Source organism: Lithobates pipiens, unplaced genomic scaffold (genome assembly GCF_037356315.1).
Source record: "Lithobates pipiens isolate NorthernLeopardFrog02 unplaced genomic scaffold, aLitPip1_a1.2 Scaffold_56, whole genome shotgun sequence".
NCBI classification, from domain to species: domain Eukaryota; kingdom Metazoa; phylum Chordata; class Amphibia; order Anura; family Ranidae; genus Lithobates; species Lithobates pipiens.
This window is the reverse complement of record NW_027507878.1, coordinates 1,723,459-1,733,654: the sequence shown is the minus strand read 5'-3', so window position 1 is coordinate 1,733,654 and position 10,196 is coordinate 1,723,459. Positions and strand designations below refer to the sequence as shown.

The following is a 10,196-nucleotide window of genomic DNA, read 5'->3' as shown; positions in this document are numbered from 1 at the left end:
GCTTTTTTTTTTTTTTGCACAAGACAATTACCCAGTACATAGCATTACAATATTATATATTTAGTATTGTCTTGTGCAAAAAATAAATACAAAAAAATAAAGAAATATTTTGCAATGCTTTTTATTTTATTTTTTTGTACAAGACAATTACCCAGTGCATTCCAAAATATTTTGCATAAAGAATATATATATATATATATATATATATATATATATATATATATATATTCTTTATGCATCATTTTGCAAAGGAATGCACTGGGTAATTGTCTTGTGCAAAGAAAAAAAATAAAGTAAAATAAAAAGCATTGCAAAATATTTTTTTTGCACAAGACAATTACCCAGTACATAGCATTACAAAATATCTGTCTATCTATCTATCTATCTATATATATATATATATATATATATATATATATATATATATATATATATATATCATATAAAAAAAAAAATTTTTATATCCTTTATGCAAAACATTTCTTTGGGACTAATCGTCCAGAATATCCAGAAACAAATCGCCTTACAAAATAGATCTAGGTTGGGAATTTTCTCCCAAATTAGAGAGCCCTATATATATATATATATATATCTCCTTCTAAATAGCTTTATTCCTTGTTTTTGTCACATGACCACCTTGCTCCTTCTCTGGCTCAGGCAGTGGGCGGGGCTAGCCTGCTATGCCGTGAATTGCAATGAGAGGGAGGAGCCTCTGTCAACCAATCTTACCTGTCTCATCATGTGTGTAACACGCATGGAACAAATCCCCCCCCCCGGTGCTGCTCAGTTGGGCGGGGTAAGCGTGTTTGATTGACACTTGCTCCTCCTGTCATCAAAGTTCACAGGAGGGCCAGGTTGGTCCCGCCCACCGCGCTGGAGATCAGACTCTGCCTTTTCTTTTAGCGCCGAGTGGCGGCGAGGCTGCAGCGGGTAGATCAGCCCGTGGATCGTGGCCACCAATCACAGAGGAGGTCAGTGGCGGGATCATCAGATATCTTCCTATAGATACAATGTATTACAAAGACACAATATTATACTAAAGTATTGTAAAGATTATAATGAGGGGGCGGGGTTTACTGTCACTTTATTGTTTCTCCAAATCATTCTTATTACTCGGATTTGTTTGGAAAACGAAATCCTCTTCCGGTATTCCGGTACGCCAAATATTCACCAAATGTTGCTCTTTGCACACCGTAAACTCTGAAAAAAAATAAATAAATGACATCAATGACGCGGTCTCGCCATAGAAATAATGCAGCAAATTTTTGTTTTTCCCCCTTGGAACATAATTTGTTACTTGTTAATCCTGCCGGTACAAATGTTATTTTTCCACTTCCTGGAATAGGGTGACAACGTTTGTCCTGGAGTGAAATTGTACAGCAGCGTTGTCACCGTGTGGCTGGGGGTGGGGGGGCTTAAAGGCACATTTACTTTATACAGAGTTTGAGTAACAAGTTGAAGTTCAACTCCCAATAACACCTTTTAAGCATTTACAGCAAACGAGTTTTTATTTCGTTTTGAAACGTTAAACGTTTAACTGTAGAGCTGTTATTTTTTTCCACTGCCTGGCCAAGAAAAGTTTGTTGCAACCCCTATAACACTGCAAGGGGGGGGGGGGGGGGGGCGCTTACACTGGTCAGTTTTTATGCATACTATTGAATTCATTTTTTTCAATAAAAAAAAACTTTTATTATTTTTTTTAATTGAATTAATAAAAAATTCAAAAGAGAACAAAAACCTGTTTGCTGTAACCACCGTACCCAAAAGTGTTAGCTAGTGCTGAGCTTCAATTTGTTAGTTAGTTAATATATAACTGGTCAGTTTTTTAAGCATATTGGGTTTTTTTTTTTTTTTTTTATTAATTTTTTAACTTTCATTTTGAATTTTTTTTTTTTTTTTTTACAATTTTTTAGATTTTTCAAAAGAGAAAACAAACAGTTTGCTGTAATTGCCTAAAGGTCTTAGCTAGAGCTGAGCTTTAATTTGTTTGTTAGTTACTTAAACCCTATATAAAGGAGGGTGGGGGGGGGGGGGGGGGGCTTACACTGGTCAGTTTCTATGCGTATTGTTTAAGTGGGTTTTCTTTGTTTTTTTTGTTTTTTTTATTTGTTTTTTTTTTAGTTCATTTTTTTTTCATTTTCATTTGATAATTTATTTATTTTTTTACATTTTTAATATTTTTCAAAACAGAAAAAAAACAGTTTGCTGTAACTGTCTAACGGTGTTAGCTAGAGCTGAGCTTCAATTTGTTAGTTACTTAAATAATAAATATATAAATATATATATATATATATGTATATAAAGGAGCAGGGCTTACACTAGGTTTTATGCATATTTCAGTTTTTCTTTTATTTTACATTTTAATTTTTTTTTTTTTTTTGTTTAATTTTTTTTTCTCCTTTTTTAATATTGAAAAAAAAAATCTCTTTGCTGTAACTACCTAAAAATGTTAGCTGGAGCCTAGCTTCAATTTTTTAAACTCTACATAAAACTACATGTCCATTTAAGACCACCCTGTCAACAGGGTGACAACATGTTGTGCCCTTTCACCATACAACAACCAGCGTTGTCACCCCTTTTTAAAGGAAGTGTGAAAAATAATGGATTTACTGAGTAACAGGTAATAAAATCATTACCGGGGCTCAGAAAAACAAGGACTGCTGTGTAATTTTAACTGACAGACTGCATTATATATGTTGTTTTGTTCTTATGCTCAGAGTTACACTTAAAAAAAAAAAAAAAAAGACAATTTATTATGCAAGCCTTTAAAAAAAAAAAAAAAAAGAAAGAAAAAAAGTCTACTATCAGCATATTATTTTTCTGTTTCTCAATAACCAGGGGTTGCATAAAACTACTTTACACCGTGTTAAAGAAAATCTCCTATTATAAAAAAAATATATATATATATTTTGCCCTGCGTTACACTTTAATAAATGTGCCAATTTACTATGTAACCAAGAGGGAAAAAAAGGCCCTGACAGTGTATTGTATTATTTTCCAACATTTAGTGTAAAGCAAAAAAATCTAAAATATTTAAAAATGATTTTGTAAAGTGTTGACGATTTTATTTTTTTTTTTTTTATAGGCAAATAGATTTTTTACAAGTTATAATTTAAAAATGTGCCAATTTACTATGTGACCAAGAAAAATAAATAAAAGGCTCCCTGTCAGCGTATTACAGTATTGCTTCCCAACATTAGTTAAAAAAAAAATAAAAAATCTTCTATTATAATTTTTTTAAATTATTTTATAAAACAACTTTTTTTAAGCAAATGGATTTTGTTTTAAAAAATTGCCGATTTATTATACGACCAACAAAAAAAAAATTCCCATTTCGCAACATTCATTGTAAAAATAAAAAAAAATCTGATACTTTTTAAAAATTATTTTATTATTTTTTTTTCCAATTTACTATGTAAAAAAAAGGCCCTGTTAGTGTGTTATGGTATTATTACCCAACATTCAGTATAAAAAAAAAACCTGATATTTAAAAAATATTTTGTAAAGCGTTGACAATTTTTTGTAAGAAAAGGGAATACCGTTGCCTCCAAACTTTTCCCCACATCATTTAAGAGCAGTGCCCCCCCTCCCCCCCCCACGCCCAACCCCCAAATGGTGCTTTATTTCCCACGCTCCCAATTTCAAAGGTGCTAGCTGCGAAATAGTTTACGAATTTGCCTCACTTTTAACTATATATATATATTTTGAAGAGAAAAAAAGTTATAATTCAAAACAAGAATTTATAGAGCATATTTTTTTATATATATACTTATTTAAACAGCATAGGGTTTAGAAAAAAAAGCACCTTTTGTTAAAAAAAAAAATGTTTTAATAAATATAAAAAAATAACAATTAGAACTGCCAAACGAATCGCCATCACTATATTTTAATGTTGTGCCTTGCCTGAGGCGGGATAATATTTGAAAAATGTAGACAGTTTGCTAAGAACGAGTGTTACATAATAAAGAAGTATCACCGTGTATGTAGAACTTGGTCCCGTTTTGATATTTGCTATGGTTGTGACAAAACAGGCCATATATTTTTTTTTTCTGTTTATGGTTGCTGTCAGCTCCTCCCCAGGCTTCAGCCCAATTTACTGGCATTCCTATGGGAGAAGCTCCTCCCCAGGCTTCAGCCCAATTTACTGGCATTCCTATGGGAGGAGCTCCTCCCCAGGCTACAGCCCTTTATACTGGCATTGCTATGGGAGAAACTCCTCCACAGGCTTCAGCCCAATATACTGGCATTCCTATGGGAGAAGCTCCTCCCCAGGCTACAGCCCTTTATACTGGCATTCCTATGGGGGAATCTCCTCCCCAGGCTACAGCCCTTTATACTGGCATTCCTATGGGGGAATCTCCTCCCCAGGCTTCAGCCCAATTTACTGGCATTCCTATGGGAGGAGCTCCTCCCCAGGCTACAGCCCTTTATACTGGCATTGCTATGGGAGAAACTCCTCCATTGGCTGCTGCCCAATATACTGGCATTCCTATGGGAGAAGCTCCTCCCCAGGCTTCAGCCCAATATACTGGCATTCCTATGGGAGAAGCTCCTCCCCAGGCTTCAGCCCAATTTACTGGCATTCCTATGGGAGAAGCTCCTCCCCAGGCTTCAGCCCAATTTACTGGCATTCCTATGGGAGAAGCTCCTCCCCAGGCTTCAGCCCAATATACTGGCATTCCTATGGGAGAAGCTCCTCCCCAGGCTTCAGCCCAATATACTGGCATTCCTATGGGAGAAGCTCCTCCCCAGGCTACAGCCCTTTATACTGGCATTCCTATGGGGGAATCTCCTCCCCAGGCTACAGCCCTTTATACTGGCATTCCTATGGGGGAATCTCCTCCCCAGGCTGCTGCCCAATTTACTGGCATTCCTATGGGGGAATCTCCTCCCCAGGCTGCTGCCCAATTTACTGGCATTCCTATGGGAGAAGCTCCTCCCCAGGCTGCAGCCAAATTTACTGGCATTCCTATGGGAGAAGCTCCTTCCCAGGCTGCAGCCCAATATACTGGCATTCCCATGGGAGAAGCTCCTCCCCAGACTACAGCCCTTTATACTGGTATTCCTATGGGACAATCTCCTCCCCAGGCTGCTGCCCAATATACTGGCATTCCTATGGGAGAAACTCCTCCCCAGGCTGCTGCCCAATTTACTGGCATTCCTATGGGAGAAGCTCCTCCCTAGACTACAACCCAATTTATTGGCATTCCTATGGGAGAACCCCTATTCTTGCATCTATGTGCAGTGATACTCAGTACATATCCTATTAGAACACCGGTAATAACACGGTTGGGATCATCAGTGCAGAAAGCGATGTCTGTGCAGATCGGTGTCTGTTCCCTCTACCTGCACATAGCCTCACCTGAGTGCCCCGCTGCTCCCTGGGGGGAGGGGAAGCGAGCAGTTGACTATTCCAGCGCAACATAGCACAGATCAGAATGGGATCCAAGTACTACATGCACCTGGTCTCGAGGGGGGGAGGTGGAGGTCGACAAATTTTTAAGTTGGGGTGATTCTACTTTTTTAAAGAGCCCCCCCCCCCCCCCCAACGGTGTCCTTTATATGGGCGACCGGTAAAGGGCCGAGTGGAACAATTGCCAGTATTGACACCAGTGAGGCCATTCATTGTCTAGGACATAGAGAAATGTTTAGTCCTGAAACATAAGGTCCGGAGGACCCCCACCCTGAAATAAGTGACAGGTCCACTTAGCTCACAGCACTTTAATACCGGTTCCGTCTTTAATGCTGTTTAGTCCCCTTTAACCCTTTTCATTCCAGCAGATATTTTGGTCAGCAATAGGTGAGGGTTTCCCCCCATGTGGAGGTACTTTATAATAAAAGCCATATATTATCTGACATGTAATGTCTTCTCTACAAATAGAGTCTATCAGACCTCCGCCATACACTACAAGATCCCACCCCCGTCACATTCCATGTATGCACTTTGTGTAGCCCGGCACCGAGAGAGTACAAAATTATCGCCCTAAAAAAAGGAGTGAGGTAAAATGATTACCCCCCTAACAATTCAGAACTCTATAGGGAATTAGGAAATGATGGGGATTCTGTAGTAGTTATGGTTACATGTATTTCCTAATTCCCTCCAGCGTTCTCTAGAATTGTCACATTCCCGATCCTGCTCCACTTCCCATCCTGTCACATTCCCGATCCTGCTCCACTTCCCATCCTGTCACATTTCCGATCCTGCTCCACTTCCCATCCTGCCACATTCCTGATCCACTTCCCATCCTGTCACATTCCCGATCCTGCTCCACTTCCCATCCTGTCACATTTCCGATCCTGCTCTACTTCCCATCCTGTCACATTCCTGATCCTGCTCCACTTCCCATCCTCTCACATTCCCGATCCTGCTCCACTTCCCATCCTGCCACATTCCTGATCCACTTCCCATCCTGTCACATTCCCGATCCTGCTCCACTTCCCATCCTGTCACATTCCTGATCCTGCTCCACTTCCCATCCTGCCACATTCCTGATCCACTTCCCATCCTGTCACATTCCCGATCCTGCTCCACTTCCCATCCTGTCACATTCCCGATCCTGCTCCACTTCTCATCCTGTCACATTTCTGATCCTGCTTCATTTCCAATCCCACTGTGATCCCATTCCATTTTCAATCCCATTCCATTCCTGATCTCGCTCCATTTCCAATCCCACTATGATTTCTGATCCGGCTTTATTACCCAATGCCGTTACATTCCTGATCCTGCTCCCTTTCCCATTCCGTCACATTCCGGATCCCACTCCATTCCCCATCCCATCACATTTCTGATCCTGTTCCTGCTCCATTTCCCATCCCGTCCCTGATCAATTTCCCATCACTTTCCTGATTCCCGATCCATTTTCCATCCCATCACATAAATGATCCATTTCCCATCCCGCCACATTCCTGATCCCGCTCCACTTCCCATCCCTTTGTGATTCCGCTGCATTTCCTATAATAAAGTTGCATTATAATCTTTTTCTTCCTGTGTTACAATCCAGGTTTTGTATTTTATATTCTCTGTATATTGAATCTTTGTACCTGTTGACAGTTTTACATAATGATATGCGGAGACGAGCGCGGTGAAATGTTTGTGTTCGGAGTCTCCGCCCTGTGCCGTGGTTTTATCCCGGTCACTTTGTTTGATGTCCCCGGTGGGAATGTTGGGTGTTTAGAAAATCGGGATGTCGGCAAAACCCTTAAAAAAACGAAATGTAAGCTGAGCACAGACATGACCATCTGATTGGACGATCTCCTCTAATGTGATACGAGGGGGCCTGCCTGATTGGGCAGAATAGGGAGCTCCGCCTATTACACGGTTTTGGTCAATCTGAAGTTGATTGTACGGAGATTACAATGTGAATGGCGATCCTTTTTACGATAAGATGGTGTGATCTGGGTGGAGGAGGGGCATTTAGGGGGCGGAGAATTCACAGTTCTATTTTTTTTTTACGGCATCGATTTCTGCAAGTAAACCCGCATTGCCTTTTTTTTTTTTTTTATATGCGTTTGCATCAGCGGCAGAACAAGATGGCCGTTGCTGTTCCTTAAAGTGGAACTCCGCTGTTTACCATTCTCTTCACATTAAGGGGGGGGGGAGTTTTAAAGAGACAGTACACAAGAATGTATTTGTGTTTTTCCGAATATTTTGCTTTGTGTAAAATAAACAAATAAAACAATAAGATGTTGCATTGTGTACGCGTCAGACGGATGCAAAAAAACGAACATTTCCACACCGGACTCCAGCGAGGAGGAAACTGGAAAATGTTTCTTGTTATTTGTTATTATTATTCAATGTAACGGAGAACAAAAATAGAACTGTGAGGCGGAATACCTGTGTGAGAAGCTTTGATTGGACGCAGACACCCGACCACACAGGGATTGATGTCCCCGGTTCATATGCATCCTGGGGGGGGGGGGGGTCAGCTTCCATCTGAGGCTTCTCGCACAGGTACAGATCTGTGGGGTGTTATTGGTGGAGTCTCCCCCCCTCCCCCTCCCCCTCCCCCGGGGGGTTTTCTGTGCAGCTGTGGTTATATGGCTTCCGATCTGCAGAATGAAAGAGCGATGATTGTTTATACTGCAAATAAACATATTTTTCTGTATTAAAAAAAACTATCGTTGTGGATTTATTGTGGGAAATAGAAGATCCGGGACTGAAATGTAACAAATCCGATAGGTTTGCGTGTTCATATTCCATGCAGCACCATCTGCTGGTGAATCCCGGGATTACACACGGACTTTGCACTCTCAATCAATATTACAGTAATATCTTGGATTGTGAGTATAATTCGTTCCAGAAGAATGCTTGTAATCCAAAGCACTTGTATGTGCCACTCAGTGCCCACCAGTCCTGCCACTCAGTGCCCACGAGTGCTGCCATTTAATGCTAGTGCTGCCAATGTCTGCCCACCAGTGCTGCCACTCAGTGCCCACCAGTACTGCCATTTAATGCCAGTGCTGCCAATGTGTGCCCACATCAAGCACTGATAATCAGTGCCCACCAGTGCTTCCAATCAGTGCCCATTAGTGCTACCAATCAGTGCCCACCAGTGCTGCCAATCAGTGCCCACCAGTGCTGCCAATCAGTGCCCACGAGTGCTGCCAATCAGTGCTCATTAGTGCTGCCAATCATTGCCCATCAGTGCTACCAATCAGTGCTCATTAGTGCTACCAATCAGTGCCCATCAGTGCTGCCATTCAGTAACAGTGCTCCCAATCAGTGCCAGTGCTGCCAATGTGTGCCCACCAGTGCTGCCAATCAGTGCCAGTACTGCCAATGTTTGCCCACTAGAGCTGCACGATTCTGGCTAAAATGAGAATCACGATTTATTTGCTTAGAAGATAGATCACGATTCTCGTGGCGTAACATCATCTTTCACATAAAAAAAAAAAAAAAAGTTGTGCTAACTTTACTGTCTTTTTTTTCATTGAAGTGTATTTTTCCCAAAAAATTGCATTTGAAGGACTGCTGGGCAAATACAGTGTGACATAAAATATTGCAGCAATTGCCATTTTATTCCCTAGGGTCTCTGATTAATATATATAAAATGTTTGGGGGTTCCAAGTGAATTTCTAGCAAAAAATATTGATTTTAACTTAAGAAAGAAGTGTCAGAAAAAGATTTAGACTTTAAAGAGGAAGTAAACCCTGATGAGTTTACTTCCTCTTTGATTCCCTGCAAAGGTAGAGCATAATGGACTACTATGCATCGCATCGCATCGCATCACATCGCATCGCATCACATCGCATTGCATAGTAGTCCATTATGTGTCACTTACCTGACACAGGAGCCAGCGAAGTCACCGCTGTCCACTGTAGTCCGGAGCCTCCATCTTCTCGGTGGGTCTCCCTGCTCCGCCGATGTCATTCAGCGAAGCTGCAATGACGTCACTCCCGCGCATGCCCACGGGAGCCGCCACTCGCGGCGTGCTCGGTGCCTGTCTTTCGGCAAATATCTCCTAAACCGTGTAGGTTTAGGAGATATTGCTTGGACCTACAGGTAAGCCTTAAAGGGGTTGTAAAGGTAATTTTTTTATTTTCTACATAGCTTCCTTTAAGCTAGTGCATTGTTGGTTCACTTATCTTTTCCTTCGATTTCCCTTCTAAATGTTTTTTTTTCTTTGTTTTCTTTGTCTGAATTTCTCACTTCCTGTTCCTCCTCAGTAAGCTGTTCTGGCTGACTAACCACCAGCTCGAATGATGGCGAGAAGTTTACTGAGGAGAAACAGGAAGTGAGATATTCAGACAAAGCAAAAAAACATTTAGAAGGGAAATCGAAGGAAAAGGTAAGTGAACCAACAATGCACTAGCTCAAAGGAACCTATGTAGAAAATAAAAAAATTACCTTTTACAACCCCTTTAATCTAGGCTTACCTGTAGGTCAAAGTGTGTTGTAAGGGTTTACATCCACTTTAAGTGGTTAAACTTCCTGCATTTACACGTGGTTGAAAGCTTGGCAGACTGCCCACATTATTTGTTTACACAAGAAGTTCTTTCCCTTTGATCTAAGAAGTAAGCTGTTAGTTACAATGTTTCAAGTTCTACACTTGGGGGATGCTTTCTTTTGACAGCTGAGTGAGCAGATAATCTCTCCACTTGTTTATATGAAAGAATCGCCTAATCTCAGCGGAAGAGATCGTAAGGGGGGGGGGGTAAATCGAGATCGCGGTTTTTTAACAATTAATCGTGCAGCT

At 40.8% G+C, this 10,196-nt stretch overlaps 1 long non-coding RNA gene across 1 annotated transcript; it reads left to right on the top strand.

The window, feature by feature from the left end:
* Positions 1–241: 241 nt before the first annotated feature.
* On the top strand, positions 242–1,523 carry LOC143958021 (uncharacterized). The gene is made up of 2 exons (XR_013270081.1): positions 242–1,405; positions 1,462–1,523. It is a non-coding gene; the product is annotated as an uncharacterized LOC143958021 (long non-coding RNA).
* Positions 1,524–10,196: the final 8,673 nt, after the last annotated feature.